The sequence below is a fragment of the Puma concolor genome, chromosome F2 (genome assembly GCF_028749965.1).
Source record: "Puma concolor isolate L17-30 chromosome F2, mPumCon1.1.hap2, whole genome shotgun sequence".
In the NCBI taxonomy this organism is placed as follows: domain Eukaryota; kingdom Metazoa; phylum Chordata; class Mammalia; order Carnivora; family Felidae; genus Puma; species Puma concolor.
In genome coordinates, this window is record NC_141684.1 from 83,822,978 (window position 1) to 83,843,223 (window position 20,246).

Genomic DNA, 20,246 nt, shown 5'->3' on the forward strand with positions numbered 1-20,246 from the left:
TCTGCTCCTCCCCCGTTCATGCTCTGTCTCTCTCTGTCCCAAAAATAAATAAACATTGAAAAAAAGAAAAAGAATAAAGATGTGAAATAAATAATCTAACTTTGTATCTTAAGGAACTAGAAACAGAAGAGCACACTAAACCCAAGGTTAGCAGAAGGAAAAATAATAAAGATTACATTAGAGGAAATTAAAATAGAAAAAAAATAGAATTAATGACACCAAAAGTTGATTCTTTAGAAGATCATTAAAAATGACAAAATTTAGCTAGATCACCCTAAATAAGTCAAATAAAGACAAAAAAGCAAATAAATCAGAAATGAAAATGGGAGAAGTACTACCAATCGCAAAGAAATAAAATGAATTATAAGAGAATACCATGAATCAGGACACCTGGTTAGCTCAGTCAGTAGAGCATCTGACTCTTGATTTCGCTTCAGGTCATGATCCCAGGGCCATGGGATAGAGCCCTGCATCAGGCTCTGTGCTGAGCATGAAACCTGCTTGGGATTTTATCTCTCCCTCTGCCCTTCCTTCTCCCCTACTTGCACTGTCTCTCCAAAAAAAAAAAAAAAAAACTTAAAAAAAAATAAGAATACCACGAACAAGCTGTACACCAAGTTAGATAATCTGTAAGAGATGGACAAATTCCTAGAAACATACACACCACCAAATGAAAACTGACTCAACAGAAAAATCTAAGCAGAATTATAACAAGTAGAAGTTAAATCAATAATCAAAAAGTGCTCCTGTTAAGAAATGCAAGGCCTAGATGGCTTCACTGGTTATTATTTCTACCAAACACTTAAAGAAGAATTAACAACACCAATCCTTCTAAACCCCTTCAAACAACAGAAAAGGAAGGAAAACTTCCTAACTTACTCTATAAGACCAGAATTACCCTGATACAAAGGCCATACAGAGACCCTATCACAGAAAAAGAAACCTACAGATTAATATCCCTTAAAAATAAATCCAGCACCATACTGAAAGAATATGCACCATGATCAAGTGAGATCCATCCCAGCAATCAAACAGTGGTATATATATGAAAAACAATTAATGTAATACACTACATCAATGGAATGAAGGGGGTAAAGTAACATGATCATTTCAATTAATGTAGAAAAAGCACTTTACAAAATCCAACACCCTTTCATGATTAAAAAGAATCTAGGAATACAAAGGAACTTCCTCAGGGCACCTGGGTGGCTCAGTTGGTTGAGCATCCGACTTCAGCTCAGGTCATGATCTCACGGTTCTTGAGTTTGAGCCCCACGTTGGGCTCTGTGCTGAAAGCTCAGAGCCTGAAGCATGCTTTGGGTCTGTGTCTCCCTCTCTCTTGGCCCCTCCCCTGCTCATACTCTGTCTCTCTCTATCTCTCAAAAAATGAATATATGTTAAAAAAAAAAAAGAAAGAAAGAAACTTCCTCATCCAGATACAGAATATTTATAAAAAGCTCAAAAGCAATATCATATCCAATAGAGAAAAACTGAAAGCTTTCCCCTTGGGTGAGGAATGAGGTAAAAATGACCACTTTGCTACTTCTACTCAATGTTGTACTGGATATTCTAACCAATGCAAACATGAAAAAAGAAATAAATGGCAAACAGAACAGAACTCTCTTATTTGCTGGTGGCATAATCTTGTATACAGAAAATCCTAAAAATCCATAAAAAAGGGCATCAGAAAGAATACATGAGAAATAAATTTAAACAACGAGGTAAAAGGCCTATATATACATTTGAAAATTAAAAAATATTGCTGGAGGGGTGCCTGAGTGACTCAGTTGGTTAGGCATTCGACTTTGGCTCAGGTCATGATCTTACAGTTGGTGTGCTGACAGCTCAGAGTCTACAGCCTGCGTTGGATTCTGTGTCTCCCTCTCTCTCAGCCCCTCCCCAGCTTGTGCGCACGGGCCCTCGCGCTCTCTCTCAAAAATAAACAAACATTAAAAAAAATTTAAAAAAACATTGCTGGAAAAAAATCAAGGAGATCTAAATAAATGTTAAGACACTCCATGTTCATGGATTGGATAATTTAATACTGTTAAAATGGCACTATTACCCAAAATGATATATACATTAAATGCAATCCCTAAAACTTCCAATAGCCTTTTTCACCTAAATGGGAAAGTTCTCAAATTCATATGGAATTGCTAGAGGCCCTGAATAACCAAAATAATATTGAAAAGAAGAACAAACTTAGAGGACTCATACTTCTCAATTTCAAAACTTACTATACAGGTACAAGTAATCAAAACATTCTGGTTCTGGCATAAGGATATACAGACTGTTTTATTGTTTTATTAAACAGAACTGAGAGTCCAAAAACAAACCAACACATCTATGCCAAATGATTTTATCAACAAGGGGTTCATGACTTTTCAGTGCAAGAAAAGTCTTTTCAACAATGAAAAGAATAGTCTTTTCAGCAAATGGTGCTTGGACAGTAGGATTTTCACAGGGAAGAATGAAGGTGGATCCCTGCCTCACGCAACACACAAAAATTAACTCAAAATGGACCAATTACCTAACTATATGAGAAAAAACTATAAAACTCTTAGGGAAAAAACACAGCTGTAAATCTTCAAGACTGTGAATTTGGCAACAAATTCTTAGATATGACACCAAAAGCGTGAGCAACAGGAGAAAAAATAGATAAAAACTGGGCTTAAAAATTTTTTTTTTTTTTTTTTGCTTCTAAGAACGTTATCAAGAAAATAAAAAGGTTCTGAGTAACATCAGCATCATTGTGCCATGAGTCTTTCCCTTTGTCTCCCTCCTTCAATATACAACCAGTAGTATCTCCATAGACCAACAAAGGATCCTTGGCACAGCATGCCAGAATTGAGAGATCTATACACATGTGCATCTGAATATGGGTGGATTGGACCTGTGGAGGCAGCAGAACTTGGAGAAGAGCAGAAGCAGCACCTGGTGACCCCAGTGATTCCAGGAATGGCAGTGCCTTTGACCCTGGTATCCCTAGCAGTGGTAGCTGGCCAGTGACTCCCTTATCCCCATGCCCATGACCCCAGCAACCCTGGAACTGGGACTGGGCCTGCAACCTTGAGACCCCAGCAGCACAAGAAATGAGAAGGGTGCTAGTGACCTTATGGCAGAGGGGATAGGGGTGGAAAACATGCTCCCAAATATAGCCAGAAGGCACGCCAGGTAAGAGAAACAAAAACTTGTGCTATAGTGCCACCTGACTGCAGAAAAGCTTTTGACTGCCAACCTGTTAAATTGTTAAAAATTAAAGCAAAAACAAAACTTTACTTATATAAGAAAGGTGTTCACTACTTTTAGAGTGCCTGGATGGCTCAGTTGGTTAAGCATCCAACTCTTGGTTTCAGCTCAGGTCATGATCTCAGGGTTTGGAGGTTCAAGCCCTGCATCTGGCTCTGCACGAACAGCATGGAGCCTGCTTGGGATTCTCTCTCCCTCTCTCTGCATCTCCCCTGCTCACTTGCTCTCTCCCTCTCAAAATAAATATTTTTTTTAAAAGGTGTTCACTACTTCAAATGCACTGGGAGAGGCACATTTTATGAAACATAATGAAAAATCACAGCAATATGGTATCACAAACATAAAACACCAATTCCAGAACAACCAAACACAAAGTTATGTAAGAATGGGATCTAATAGAAATTTCAGAATAGCTATAATGAAGAAATCAATAAACTACAAGAAAAGTCAGAAAGGCAATAACGGAACTCAAATGTCAATAAAATTAATAAACAGAAGTACTTTACCAAAGAGATTAAAACCCTATAAAAGAACCAAGAGAAATTCTTAAGATGAAGAACTCAATCAATGAGAAGAATGCATTAGAAAGCATTGGTAATAGAGCAGATGAGATGGAAAAGAGACTAAGCTCTCTGGAAGACAGGAATCTAGAAATGATTCAGGTAGAAGAAAGAGAACTAAAAATTTTTTTTAATGAGGAAATCCTAGAAGAACTATCAGACTCCATTAGGAGAGCTAACATTAGAATAAAATGGGGGTGCCTAGGTGGCTCAGTTGGTTGAGCATCCAACTCTTGATTTTGGCTCAGGTCATGATCCCACAGTCATGGCATTGATCCCTGTGTCAGGCTCTATGCTGAGCACGTAGCCTGCTTAAGATCTCTCTTTCCCTCTTGCCCTCTCCACCGTTTGTGCTCTCTCTCTCTAAAATTAAAAACAGAATAAAATGTATACTAGAAGGAGGAAGAGAGGCTATTTATTTTTTTTTATTTATATATGAAATTTATTGTCAAATTGGTTTCCATACAACACCCAGTGCTCATCCCAAAAGGTGCCCTCCTCAATACCCATCACCCACCCTCTCCTCCCTCCCACCCCCCATCAACCCTCAGTTTGCTCTCAGTTCTCAACAGTCTCTTATGCTTTGGCAAGAGAGGCTATTTAAAAAAAAAAAAATTTAGTGTTCATTTTCAAGATAGAGAAAGAGAGAGAGAGAGAGAGCACTAGTGGGGGAGAGACAGACAGAGAGAAACAGAGAATTTGAAGCGGACTCCAGGCTCTGAGCTGTCAGCACAGAGCCGGACACGGGGTTTGAACCCATGAACTGCAAGATCATGACCTGAGCTAAAGTCGGTCGCCTAACCAACTGAGATACCCAGGCTCCCCAGAGAGGTTATTTTTAAAACAGTTGAAAATTTACTAAACCTGAGAAAATACAAGTAGAAATAAACAGTCCACAAAGCTAAAAGATCATCTTACTATCTCAATATAAGAGACCTTCTCCAAGACACATTATTATGAAACTGTAAAAAGTCAATAATAAACAAAGAATCTTAAAGGCAGCCAGGGGGAAAAAAATTAACCTACAAACGAACCCCCACTAGATTATGAGATTTCTCATCAGAAACTCTACAGGTCATGGGGTGCCTGGGTGGCTCCGTTGGTTGAGCGTCCAACTTCGGCTTAGGTCATGATCTTACGGTTTTTGAGTTCGAGCTCCATGTCAGGCTCTGTGCTGACAGCTCAGAGCCTGAAGCCTGCTTCGGATTCTGTGTCTCCCTCTCTCTCTGTCCCTCCCTGCTCACACTCTGTCTCTCAAAAATAAATATTAAATAATAATAATAATAAAAAAAATTAAAAAAGAAAAAAAGAAACCCTAGAGGCCAGGAGAAAGTAGAGTGACATATTCCAAAGTATTGAAAAATAAAAACTGCCAGGCAAAAATACTCTATCCAGCAAAGTTATGCTTCAGATACGAAGGAGAAATGTAGGACTTCCCAGACAAAAACTGCAGAAGTTCACCACAATTAAATTTGCCTTACAAGAAATGCTGAAAGGAGCTTTTCACCTGAAATAAAAGACAAAGGATCCCCAAATTTGAGAAAGGTGATAGACAGAACCAGAACATTTTAACTCTGTTTTAGAATAGGGCATTAAACAATTACAGCATACATGTTGAAGGGAAAACATTATTAACAATAATTATAGCTACTACATTTAGTAACAAATTCAAAAGCATAAAAAGGGATAATTTGTAGCAACAAAATTAAAAGAGGAGAAGAAAAGTGATGTAATTTGTATAGAAAAATGAAGAGGGGTGTCTGGGTGGCTCAGTCAGTTAAGAAGCCGACTCTTAATTTCCACTTAGGTCATGATCTCACAGTTCACTGGATCAAACCCTGCATCAGGCGCTGCACTGATAGCACAGAGTCTGCTTGGGATTCTTTCTCCTCTTCCTACCGCATGCCACCCCGCCCCTTCCCTGCTCATATGCACACTCGCTTGCTCCCTCTTACTCTCTCTCAAAAATAAACATTAAAAATAATAAAAAGAAAGATAAATTGTCATCATCAGAAAAAGGATTATTTTACCTATGAGATATTTTATACAAACCTCATGGTAACCACAAAACAAATATCTAGAGCAAAGACACAAAATGTAAAAAAAGGGGATACTCTGAGAAATCAATCTTAGAAAACCACCAACTTAAAAGTAAACAGAAACACAAAGAAAAAGAAAGAATGAATATATGAAACAACCAAACACAAAACATAAAATGACAGCAGTAAGTTCTCATACATCAATAATTACCATAAGTGTAAATGGATTAAAGTCACCAATGAAAAGGCACTGAATAGTTGGATGGATTTAAAAAAGAAAAAAAAAAAAAAAAAAAAAAAAAAACAGCCCAAATATATGATGCCTTCAGGAGACTCATTTGAATTGAAAAGACAAACACTCAAAGTGAAGAGCTGAAAAATGGTACTCCAAGCAAATGATAACCAAAACAAAGTGGGTGTAGCCATATTTGTAACCATATTTATATCACATAAAATAGACTTCAAGCCAAAACGGTAACAAGAGACAAAGAATGACAGTATATAATAAATGGATCAATACATCAAGAAGATATAACAACCATTAATATATATGTTCCCAATGTGTAAGCACAAAAAATACTTAAGCAAATAAATACTAACAGGATCTTAAGAGAGAAATAGACAATACAATAATAGTAGGGGACTTCAAGACCCCACTATTGACCATGGATAGATCATCCAGAAAGAAAATCAAGGAAACACTGGAATTGAACCATATTTTAGAATAAATAGACTTAACAGACTCATGTAGAACATTCCACTCAACAGAGCAGAATACATATTCTTCTCAACTGAACATGGAACATTCTCCAGGATACATCAAATAATAAGCCACAAAACTAATCTTAGCAAATTTAAGAACACTGAAATCATACCAACTATCAGAGAAGATAGTTGTGGTCTTCTCTGACCACAAGGTATAAAATTAGAAATCAACCAGAAGAAAGTGAGTAGATCTTCAAATATGTGGAAACTAAACAGCACATTTCTAAACAACCAATGAGTCAAAGAAGAAAGCAAAAAGGAAACAAAAAGTTATCTCAAAACAAATGAAAATTAAAATACAATGTATCAAATTTTGTGGGATCAGCAAAAGCAGTTCTGAGAGGAAATTTTATAGCAATAAACTCATATATTAAAAAATCAGATCTCAAATAAACAATCTAACTTTAAACATTAGGGAATTAAATAAAGAGCAACAAATTAAGCCCAAAGTTGGGAGAAGGAAATCATAAAAAATCAGAGCAGAAATAAATAAGACAGGGACCAGAAAAACAACAGAAAGGATCAATAAAATTAAAAGCTGATTTGCTTAAAATATAAATAACTGGCAAACCTTTAACTAGACTCAAATAAATAAAATTAGAAATGAAAGAGGAGACATTACAGTTGATATTACAAAATAAGAAAAAGAAATGGATAAAGTCTTACACTATTGTTCTTAACTGAAAGGCTACTTATGGCCAGTGACCTGCACCATGTCCTTGGTGAGATAAGCAACTTTAATACAGTACTATTTTAATATGTGTTATATATTTATCATTTTGATATTAAACAACTAACATACTTTTACTTGAGACAAAAAATATAATCATCTCATTGACCCCAGTATATTATTTATTTTTTAAAGAAAGTCAGGAGCAACTGGAGTGCTAACAACTAAAACTGATGATTACGAAATAATGTTTTTCACCATTTATATAGATTAAGTACTAACCTTTAGAAATAAACCGATTGCCTTGTATCAGACTAAATGACCTGACATCAGAGAACTTTCTGAATGAAGCGGTACACATAGGATTTCATAAAAAGAACTTCAAAAAGTAGAATAATAATTTCAAATTCAGAAGGTGGCACTAGTGTTAATGAGTCTCCCATATATCACCAGTAATTGCCTCCACTCGTTCTACCCTGACTTCTTTGACACTTATTGTCAGCTCCAGCTTACTCCGCTCAGTAATTAGTTTCTCCAGCTGTCTGCTGAAGGGCTAGTTTTAAATTGTAGTCATAGCAGCAGAGCCCTGGAATCTCCTCTTTTAAACCATAACAGGCAGCCCTTTCCAGCCCTATCAGAAGGCAATACCTGAAAAACCTGGAATGTTTAGGAAAATAAAATCCATAGTGTGATTGTTCTAAGGATAAACAGTCAGCTAACTTAGTCTTTAATTTGGTGAACCTGGGACCAGTTCTTAAATTTATATTTAAATGCTGTACTACTGGAAAAGGGTTCATTCAGATGGAAAGCAAACACTTGCACTTTATTGTATAAAAGAAAGTGAGTGGATGTAGCTTAATTCTTTTGTGCAAAGATACAGAAATGGTCAAAAGAAGAGAGATAGTAAAGTCATTTGACCATCATCTTATTATTAACTTTAGTTCTACAAGAAGCTGCCTTTCTTCTCCTTGGATAACCTCTGAAATAGAGCTGAGAGCCATGGAAAGTTCAACAACCTAGAGGTCTCAGAGGCGTTTAAGGAAAAACAGAAAAAGACAGTGCTCCTACATCAGCACATCAGGGGACCCAAGACTGGCAGAGTCTTCCAGTCTTATGGAAAGAGCACAAATCCCAGATGCCTCAGTCATAGCTGTCGTAACTAGAGCAGCAAGGGAAAAAGGGAGGGGTGGGATTTTTCTGGAGCACCACAGAAGATGTCTTTTTGGCTCTGGTACTCAAAATGTTTGTTTAATCAGAAGTAGGTAAATCCTTCCCAAAACATTTATAATCTGAAAAACATTTTCATTATAGTTAATGTTTTAAAAATTGCTGGCATTTGAAAAAGGAAAAATAAACTGTGAAAAAACTACTGAAATAAATCCATGAATAACAAATATTATTAATTTCTCTTGTGGGCTCAATTCTTCATACATTCTAAGAATTTTTACATTATTTATGCTATTTTTTCCTCTTGCTCCCAAAAATATAGATTCAGACTGAAGAGAAAAAGAAATTTCCTTATGTTCTTTATTCTTTAAGTTTATTTATTTTGAGAGAGACAGAGCACACTAGTGGGGGAGGGGCAGAGAGAGAGGGAAAGAGAATCCCAAGCAGGCTTTGTGCTGTCAGCAGGGACCCTGATGTGGGGGGTCAAACCCACAAACCATGAGATCATGACCTCAGCCGAAGTCAAGAGCCCCCCACTTAATGGACTGAGCCACCCAGGTGTCCCCCGTTATGTTCTTTTCATTTTAATATAGTACCTCTAAGCAACTGCTCTCCAAATCAGCATCCAATGCTGTGTTCTTTCCCAAACACTCCAAGCGACATCAACAACCCACTGTACATTTTTTTAATGTTTTGTTTTTTTTTTTATGTTTAGAGAGAACAGGGTATGAGTGGGGGAGGGGCAGAGAGAGAGAATCCCAAAAGCAGGCTGTCAGCACAGAGCCCGAAGTGGGGTTTTATCTCACCAACTGTGAGATCATGACCTGAGCCGAAATCAAGAGTTGGATGCTAACTGACTGAGCCACCCAGGCATCCTTCCACTGCACATTCCCAACCCAACATTCTAACTGAAAACTCATATACTTAAGAATAACCAGTTCTCTGTTTATCAAAACTACAATGAGATATCACCTCACACCTATCAGAAGGGCTAAAATCAACAACACAAGTAACAACAGGTTTTGGCGAGGATGTGAAGTACATTCCTGCACTGTTGGTGGGAATGCAAATTGGTGCACCACTCTAGAAAACAGTATGGAGGTTTCTCAAAAAGTTAAAAATAGAACTACCCTATGATCCAGCAATTGCACTACTAGCATTTACCCAAAGAATAGAAAAAACACTAATTCAAAGGGATACATGCACCCCAATGTTTACAGCAACATTATCTATATTAGCCAAATCATAGAAACAGCCCAAGTGTCCATCGACTGGTGAATGGGTAAAGAAGATGCAGGGGGCGCCTGGGTGGCGCAGTCGGTTAAGCGTCCGACTTCAGCCAGGTCACGATCTCGCGGTCCGTGAGTTCGAGCCCCGCGTCAGGCTCTGGGCTGATGGCTCGGAGCCTGGAGCCTGTTTCCGATTCTATGTCTCCCTCTCTCTCTGCCCCTCCCCTGTTCATGCTCTGTCTCTCTCTGTCCCAAAAAAATAAATAAAAAACGTTGAAAAAAAAAAATTAAAAAAAAAAAAAAAAAAGAAGATGCAGTATGTACGTGCATACATACATACACACACACACACACACACACACACACACACGGATTATTCAACCTAAAAAAAATGAAATCTTGCCATTTGCAACTACATGGATGGAACTAGAGAGTATTATGCTAAGCAAAATAAGTCAGTCAAAGAAAGACAAATACCATATGATTTCACTCAAATGTGGAATTTAAGAAACAAAAAATATGAGCAAAAGGAAAAAAAAAAAAGAGAGAGAGAAAATCCAAGAAACAGACTCTTAACTATAGAGAACAAACTGGTGATTACCTGAGGGGAGGTGGGCAGGGGGATGGGTATTAAGGAGTGTACTTGTGATGAGTACCGGATACTGTATGTGGTAAGTCACTACACTGGACACCTAAAACTAATATTACACTGTATATTAACAACTAGAATTTAAATACAAACTTAAAAAATAATATTATTTTTTTATTTCTCTTTATAAAACTGCTATGGGCTGAAATGTGTCCCCCCCAAAATTCATATGTTGAAGTCCATTATACTCACTGACTATGCACATAGCATCATTTATGAAGCATCTGTTGTAATATTTCTCCAGTGGATTAAGTAGTCCTTTTATTGTTGTAGGGGTTCTCTGTACAGTCTGGATACAAGTACTTTACAGATAAATGTTTATTATTTTCTCTATCTGTTAATGGTGCTAAAAATTTTTTTTGTTGTGATGGATTTTAATTTACAGTGCTTTTTTAAAAAAAAATACTTGGGGCACCTGGGTGGCGCAGTCGGTTAAGCGTCCGACTTCAGCCAGGTCACGATCTCGCGGTCCGGGAGTTCGAGCCCCGCGTCGGGCTCTGGGCTCATGGCTCAGAGCCTGGAGCCTGTTTCTGATTCTGTGTCTCCCTCTCTCTCTGCCCCTCCCCCATTCATGCTCTGTCTCTCTCTGTCTCAAAAATAAATAAACGTTGAAAAAAAAATTAAAAAAAAAAAAAAAATACTTGTGCTTTTTGTAGCCTACCAAAGAAAGCTTTGCTATTCTCTACTTTTTCTCCCAGAAGTTTAATGGCTGAACTTTTACATTTTGATCTATGATCCATCTTAACTTTTATGTATATGAGATAGGGCGTCAAGGTGACTTTATTTATGTGAATATTCAATTGCTCTGGCATTATTTATTTAAAAGCCTTTGTTTTACCCCATTGGATTGCTTTCTTCATCAAAAATAATTTTCAGCTCTCTATTCTGTTCCACTGAGCTATCTGTATATCTTTATCCACTATCTGTATATCATTTACACTATCGCTATCTTGATTACTTCAGGTAGTATAAGCCATCCACTTTGTAATTCTTCAACACTGCTCTACAAGTTTCACAATCAACTTGTCAATTTCCCCCTGAAGAGAAAAGGCCTGCTAAAATAATGACGTAGCCACACCAAGGTGGGTGGGAGAGGCAGTAATGCAGTCTTGCCATAAACCGGACCCCAGTGCAGCAAACCATAATTGGGAGGGAACTAACAAACCCAGAGCTTCTCCCTGAGGAGCCAGTGGTTCATACCCCACATCAGGTACCCCAACTCTTCAGACTTGCATCTGAGAGATGATAAAACGTGGCTTTGACAAACAACTGGACTTGGATCCACAAGACCGACAGAGCTGTACCAAACTGAGAAACATCTCCTAAAGTGGTCATGCTCGGACTCACTCACCCCACCACCCAGCCCAGACACAGCTGTTTGAAAAGCACCCAGACCTGATGTCAAAGAAATACATTTGCTAATCTTTGAGTGTCATCTGAGGGGCTGGGGCCTACTGGGATACTCTCAAAATAGGGAAGTGCTGCTGCTGGGTGCCATTTTTAAGTACTCCCTCAACCTTGCTATAAAGCAAAGTTCCTATCTTATTTTTTTAACACTAGAATTTTTTTGTTCATGGTGAGTGCCATTTTAATCCTCCAACAAGTAGGTACCATCTGTGTGCTCTCCCTCCGCCTTACTAAAGCCATTAGGAGCCATTTTTCTTTTTCCTTAGAGGGTACCATCTTAGCACCCTCACTCTTCCACTCTCTGCAGCACTACTATCTCCTGAAGGGGAGTTTTTACACACATCTCGTGCCTCAGTTTTTGTAGTTGCACCCCAGGGGTGCTCCTTGATAGCCTGGCTCTTATGGTCAAGGAGATTTGTGTTCCTAGATCGCAAGGCACTCTACAATTGGAGGCAGTTCTTGGCAGAATACTACCCTGAGGGCTCTGCACACATAGCAGAGTAAAACACACACTAGTGTTTCTGAGAAAGTGGTCTATTTGCTTGTCCAGGAGCTTTGGCTTGACGGACAGGTTTCTGGTCTAATATACATGTAGGTCCCTATAGACATGCTTTCAGGAAACAAAAGCCATTGGGTACAATCTTTGTATTCTCCCTCTGCCTTGCTCTAGCTTACTGGTATCTCTCAGATACTAGCTTCTCAGAGAGAAGCTTATATTCTTGTCTGGCACCTTTACAGCTGCTGCCTGGGAATATGTCTACATCACCTGCTTCAAGTGGCCAATGGGGCTTATGTTCACAGGTTTCATAAGACTATAACCAATGGTGAAAGAGTTCTTAAACAGCTCAGGGCACAGCAAGAGGCAACAGACCCAGGAGCTAAGTCCATCTATGAAAGAGGCCTATAAGCATATCATCATAGTTGCAGCCTGAGGGACAGGCTGCTAATTAAACACACATCTAAGGGCTGACTGCAAACCTTACCAGATATCTCAGAAGGCAGGTGCTATGTTCATGCTCGCCTTCTGTTGCAATCCAGAGCAACAGTCTCTTAGAAGGGAGCTCTTACATGTTTGTGTCCCACTTCTTATATCTGGTGTCCCGGTGTTTATGGCTGCCACACAGGGCAGGGCCCTTGAATGCTTGGCTCTGGTCAGGCTCTGACTCTGGCCGGGGGTGCCTTTATTCCTGAGTCTCATGGGACTTTTAACAATTTGAGGGGCAGTTCTTGGCAGGGTGCCAAACCACAGGGCACTGTATAAACAATAGAATAAAACCCCCAGTCTGTTAAAAGAGACCTATTTGCTTGTCCTGGTGCTTTAGACTGATGAACAAAGTCAAGTTGGGCATACATCTAGAGGATACGGGTACTCAAACAGAACATAAGTAGGTGGACACCATCATTCGGCCCTCCCTCTCCCTCACTACAGCTTGCCAGTATCTCCCCAAAGGAAGCTTATACACTAGCCTGGAGTATTGAGTTTTACAACTGCTATCTAGAGGACTACTATAGATCTCCTGCTCTGGTGGCCAGGAAGGCTTACACTTGTTGTCCCTCAGAACTGTCTATATTTGCATACTTGAAAAGCTCCTGCCTAAAGATCTGGCTTCCAATCGGCCTGGATTTCGTGCTAGCTGAGATATTCCCCTATGGGAACTGACCAGTCTTGGCACATCCTGAGTAACTTATTAAAAATAAGTTAGGCTGGGGGCACCTGGTTGGCTCAGGCAGTTGAGCATCTGACTCTTGAGCATCTCAGCTCTGGTCTTGATTTCAGCGTCATGAGTTCAAGCCTAGTGTTGGATTCTGTGCTGGGCATGAAGCGTACTTACAAAATAAATAAATAAAATAAAAATTGGGCGCCTGGGTGGCGCAGTCGGTTAAGCGTCCGACTTCAGCCAGGTCACGATCTCGCGGTCCGTGAGTTCGAGCCCCGCGTCAGGCTCTGGGCTGATGGCTCAGAGCCTGGAGTCTGTTTCCGATTCTGTGTCTCCCTCTCTCTCTGCCCCTCCCCTGTTCATGCTCTGTCTCTCTCTGTCCCAAAAATAAATAAACGTTGAAAAAAAAATTTAAAAAAAATAAATAAAATAAAATAAAATAAAATAAAATAAAATAAAATAAAATAAAATAAAATAAAATAAAAAATTAAAAAATAAATAAAATAAATTAGGCTGCTTGGACAATCATAAAAAAATCAAGAGACAACAAAGGACTAGGATAAGGTTGAATGTCAAAGTTCATTTCCTACAAGAGACCATTCCTTCAAGACTGGGAGAGGTGACTGTTTCAGCTAATATACAGCAAAATGAAGAAACAGGAATGTGTTGTAAGTGAAAAATTAAGATAAAGCCTCAGAAAAGAATCCTTATGAAACAGAGGTAGGTAACTTACCCGATAAAGAATTCAAAGTAATAATCATAAAGATATTTACTGAACTTGGGAGAAGAATAAACACTTTTTTGAAGTCAGAATGTCAAAAAAAGCATTAGAAAATATAAGAAAGAACCAAACGAAAGTCATAGAACTGAAGAATGCAATAACTGAACCAAAAAAAATGCACCAGAGGGGTTCAGCAGCAGACTGAATAAAGCAGAGGAATCAATTGAACTCAAGACAGGGCACTGGAGATCACCCAATCAGAGCAGCAAAAAGAGAATGAAAAAAAGTGAAGACAGCCTCAGGAAGTAACTGGAAAACAGACTAACATTCACATTATATCTGTTGCAGAAGGAGATGACAGAGAAAAGGGTAGAAAACTTATTTGAAGAAATAATGGCTGAAAATTTCCCTAGCCCAGAGAAGGAAAGAGACATCTTGGTCCAGAAAGCCCAGAAAGTTCCAAATAAGATGAACCCAAAGAGATCCACACCAAGACACTTTATAATTAAAATGTCAAAAGTTAAAGACAGGGAGAGAGATAATCTTAAAAGCAGCAAGAGAAAACTATAAGTACAAAAAAACTAAAACAAAAACAAAACACAACCCAGACTATAAGCAGATTTTTCAGCAGAAACTATTCAAGAAGATATATTCAAAGTGCTGAAAGGAAATAAACTTCCAAGCAAAACACTCTACCAGCAAAATCATCATTCAGAATTGAAGGAGAGATAAAGAGTTTCCCAGACAAAGAAAACCTAAAAGACTTAATCTAAACCAGCATTACAATAAATGTTAACAGGACTTCTTTAAGCTGAAAATAAAAAGTGCAAATTCAAAACAAGAAAATATATGAAATCAACCTTGGGGTTGTCTGTACCAGCAGTTCTCAGGTGGCTTGGAAGGTGACAAAAGCTGTGACAGCAGAGAACAAGATCCATATCATTAGGAACCTCCACCTATGCAGTTTCACTGTGAAATAGAAGGGGAACAACCCACATCTGAAAAAGGGTCACCATTTAGTAGGAGCAAAAGTGTTTCTGTTTCCACTGCACCAGGAGCGGCTGGGCCACCACCAAAGTAGCCATGAGGATGAGAATCATTTCAGTGTGCATGGCTTCATGGCCACAGTACTCAGTATACACACGTGTGCTCAATCCTCCACTGCTCCTCTGGGGAGAGGTCTGACATATCAACCTCTTCCAGCTCCCGTTCCCCGGCAACACTCCTCCAACCTCGACCTCCACCACTGCCACCGTCTTCATTGCTAGTACAGACAACTCCAAGGTTAGTTTATAAGTGGTTCCTGTTAATCTATAAAAGCAGCTATACCGCCATCATTGTTGGCTATGTGGCTTCATGTTTACCCTCTTTGATCTCAACTTATTATTCAAAATCAAATCAGAAGATGCCATGGACTTTGGCATTTCTCTCCTCTTCAGTGGCCACTACTATGGGGTACTTGAAGAAGACTCTGTAGAAACATATTCAGATTACATGGCATCTACCGTAGGGTTCTACAGTGAGTTGGGCATGCCTATTAAACACCTCTCTGACAGTGTATGTGCCGTGTGTGGGCAGCAGATCTTTGTGGATGTCAGTGAAGAATGTGTCATCAAGAACATATATAAGCTGTCTTGCAATCACGTATTCCAGGAGTTCTGCATCCTTGGCTGGTGCATTATGGGAAATAAGCAGACATGTCCCACTGCAAAGAGAAGGTGAACCTCAAAAGGATGTCCAGCACCCACTGGGAGAGGCCTCACATCATGTATGGGCAACTGCTGGATTGGCTTCAATACTTGGTAGCCTGGTAGCCTGTCATCATTGGCCTGGTGTAGCCATCAACTACATCCTGGGCATGGAATAGTCATGAAGACAAGCATCCATCCACTATGGACCTCAGGGCACTCTCCTTCCTGCCCTCCAAGATGTCCTGGGTAGGAAAGATGCAAAGGCACTTGGGCCGCTCAGGACCCCTCCAGCTATGTCCAGACTGGGGAGGGAGATGATGGAGAGCCAGCCAGTGGGGCTGTCAGCAGTAGGAGCTTTTTAAAAGAAAACTATTTTGATAAATTAAAAAAAAAAGAAAGAAAGAAAAGATATGAAAGTATAACTCTCATTAGTAAACGTAAACATATGGTAAAAATGGTGGATTTATCACTCATAAAGCTAACATAAGGTTAAAAGACAAAAGTACTAAAAATAAGTATAACTATAATGATTAGTTAAGGAATACACAAGATAAAAGTATGTAAAATGTGACATCAAAACCATAAAACATGGGGTAGAGGAAGTAAAAATGAGGAGTTTGCGAATGCATTTAAACTTAAGTTATCAACTTAAAATGCAGTTACAAATGGAGGTTGCTATACTAAGCCTCATGGGAACCACCAAACAAAAATCTATAGTTGATTTCCAAAAAACTGTGAGAAAGGAGATTCTTCTCCAAGCAAACAAATGGCAGATGATGTCAGTGCTCTAAAAGGGGCTAGGGGCCCTGGAATGGGAGGTCGCAGTGGCTTCCATGGAAGTTTCAGCTGCAGCAACTGGACCAGGGACGAGGCCATGGAATTCACAGAGGACGAGGAGTGGTTGCTCATCACCAACCTGGGCCACGTGGTCACAAACATGAAGACTGAGTCCCTGGAGGAGATCTATCTCTTCTCCCTGCCCATCAAGGAATCTGAGATCATTATCTTCCTGGGGACATCCCTTAAGGTTGAAATTTTGAAGATTCTGCCCATGCAAAAGCAGACCCCTGCCGGTAAGCAGACTAGGTTCTAGGCATTTGCTGCCATCAGAGATTATAATGGACACATTGAGCTGGATGTTAAGTGCTCTAAGGAGGTAGCTACTGCCATCTGTAGGGCCATCATCCCGGTCAAGTGATCCAACATCCTCATGCAGCAAGGCTACTGGGGAAACAAGACCCGCAATCCCACACTATCCCATGCAAGGTGACTGGCCGCTGTGGTTTTGTGCTGGTGCGCCTCAGCCCTGACCCCAGAGGCACTGGTATTGTCTCAGCCCATGCCCAAGAAGCTACTGATGATGGCTGGTATTGACAACTGCTACATCTTGGCCAGAGGCTACACTGCCACTCTGGGCAACTTCACCAAGGCCACTTTTGATGCCATTTCCAAGACCTACTGCTAGCTCAATCCTGACCTCTGGAAAGAGGCTGTGTTCACCAAGTCTCCCTATCAATAAGGAATTCACTGACCAGCTTGTAAAGACCCATACTAGAGTCTCCATGCAGAGGACCCAGGCTCCAGCTGTGGCAACCAAACAGTTTTATACAAGAAAATAAAGTGAATTAAAGCCTGTTTACAAAAAAAAAAAAAAAAAAAAAGATTGTGAGAAAAGAATCTAAGCATACCACTAACAAAATCACAAACCACAAAGGAAAAAACCAAGAGAAGAAAGGAACAGAAAAAGAGAAACTACAAAACAGCTAGAAAACAATGAACAAAATGGCAATAAGCACATACCCATCATAATTACTTTAAATACAAATGGGCTGAATTCTACAATCAAAAGACACAGAGTGGCTAAATGGGTTATAAGCGGGGAGGGGGGCACCTCTATATACTGCCTACAAGAGACTCATTTCAGATAAGGACATACACAGACTGAAAGTAAAGGGATTAAAAAGATATTCCATGTAAATGGAAACAAAATGAAGGCTGGAGTAACTATCCTTAGATAAAATAGACTTTAAAGCAAAGATTATAATAAAAAAAAAATAAACAAAAAGGCATTAGATAATGGGAGAGGGATCTATCCATAAAAAAGATGTCACATTTGTAAATATTTGTGCACCCAAACTAGAGGCATCTAAATATATAAAGCAAGAATTAATAGACCTAAAGGGAGAAACAGACAGCAATTCATTAATAGTATGGAACTTTCATACCTGATTTTTATAACAGATCATCCAGACAGATCAATAAGGAAACACTGGACTTCCACAACACATTTACCAGATTAATTGAACAGATATATACAGAATATTCTATCCAGGGCAGCAGAATACACATTCTTCTCAAGTGCATTTGGAACAACCTCCAGAATAGATCATATTTTAGGCCACAAAACAAGTTCTACTAAATTTAAGAAGATTGAAATTATATCAATCATTTTTTTCCAACCACAATAGTATGAAACTAAAAATCAATTACAGGGGCACCTGGGTGGCGCAGTCAGTTAAGCGTCCGACTTCAGCCAGGTCACGATCTCGCGGTCCGGGAGTTCGAGCCCTGCGTCAGGCTCTGGGCTGATGGCTCGGAGCCTGGAGCCTGTTTCCGATTCTGTGTCTCCCTCTCTCTCTGCCCCTCCCCCGTTCATGCTCTGTCTCTGTCTGTCCCATAAATAAATAAAAACGTTGAAAAAAAAATTTAAAAATCAATTACAGAAAGAAAACTGGAAAATTGACAAATATGTGGATATTACAACATGCTACTGAACAACCAATGGGTCAATGAAGAAATTAAAGGAGAAATAATCAGATACCTCGAGACAACTGAAAATGGAAATACAACGTACCAAAACTTATGGGATACAGCAAAAGTAGTTCAAAGAAAGTTCATAGAGATAAATACTAATCTCAAGAAAGATGAAAAATCTAAAATAAACAACCTAACATTACACTTTATGGAACCAGAAAAATAAGAACAAGTTAGTTACAAAGTTAGTAGAAGAAAGGAAACAACAGAGTGAGTAGAAGTTAAATAGATATGATCAATGAAACTAAGAGCTGGTTCTGTGAAAAGATAAATAAAATTGGCAAACCTTTAGCAAAACTCAGCAACAAAAAAAAAAAAAAAAAAAAAAGAGGACTCAAAATCAGAAATTACAACTAAATACAAACAAGCACAAACTACTACAAGGAACAATTATATGCCAACAAATTTTACAATCTAGAAGAAATGGATAAATTCCTAGAAAAACATTCAACCATCCAAGACTGAATCATGAAGAAATAAAAAAATTTAACAGACTGATTACTAGTAAAGAGATTGAATCAGTAATCAAAAATCTCCCAACAAACAAAAGTCCAAGACCAGATGCCTTCACTGGTAAATTCTACCAAATATTTCTCAAACTCTTTCAAAAAAATAGAAGTGATAGGTACACTTTCAAACTCATTTTACACAGTCAGTATTACCCTGATACAAACACTACACAAGAATACCACAAGACAGTTATAGGACAACATCCCTAATGAATGTAGATGCAAAAATTCTCAGTAAAATATTAGCAAACCAAATTCAACAATACATTAAAGTTCTCATTCACCACAATCAAGTGGGTATTGTTTCAGGGATGCAAGGTGGGTCAACATTTACTAATTAATCAACGTGATATACCATATAAACAAAAGAAAACAAAAATCCTATGATCATCTCAAAAGATGTAGAAATAACATGACAGAATTCAACATCCATTTATGATAAAAATAATAAAGTGGGTATATGTTATGTACCTGAACATAATGAAGGCTGTATGACAAGCCCTACTAACATCATACTCAATAGTGAAAAGCTGAGGGGCGCCTGGGTGGCTCAGTTGGTTAAGTGGCCGACTTTGGCTCAGGCCATGATCTCACAGTCCGTGAGTTCAAGCCCCGCGTCGGGCTCTGTGCTGACAGCTCAGAGCCTGGAGCCTGTTTCAGATTCTGTGTCTCCCTCTCTCTGACCCTCCCCTGTTCATGCTCTGTCTCTCCCTGTCTCAAAAATAAATAAACGTTAAAAAAAAATTTTTTTAAATAGTCATAAAATTAATTGCTGGGCTTGAAAAAAGCATAGAAGACAGCAGAGAATCTATTGCTACAGAGATCAAGGGACTAAAAAATAGTGATGAAGAATTAAAAAATGCTATAAATGAGATGCAAAATAAAATGGAGGCTGCCATAGCATGGATTGAAGAGGGAGAGGAGAGAATAGGTGAATTAGAAGATAAAATCATGGAAAAAGAGGAAGCTGAGAAAAAGAGAGATAAAAAAATCCAGGAGTATGAGGGGAGAATTAGAGAACTAAGTGATGCAATCAAACAGAACAATATCTGTCTCACAGGAATTCTAGAAGAAGAGAGACCAAGGGCTGAAGGTATAATCAAAACAGTATAGTGCTG

The 20,246-nt window shown here is 38.9% G+C and overlaps 1 protein-coding gene and 2 pseudogenes across 1 annotated transcript in view; 2 read left to right on the top strand and 1 right to left on the bottom strand.

The window, feature by feature from the left end:
- Positions 1–20,246, bottom strand: part of SPIDR (scaffold protein involved in DNA repair) — a 504,871-nt gene that overhangs the window by 408,368 nt on the left and 76,257 nt on the right. The window lies entirely within an intron of this gene.
- On the top strand, positions 13,062–15,981 carry LOC112859651 (E3 ubiquitin ligase RNF121 pseudogene; annotated as a pseudogene).
- On the top strand, positions 16,572–17,424 carry LOC112859652 (small ribosomal subunit protein uS5 pseudogene; annotated as a pseudogene).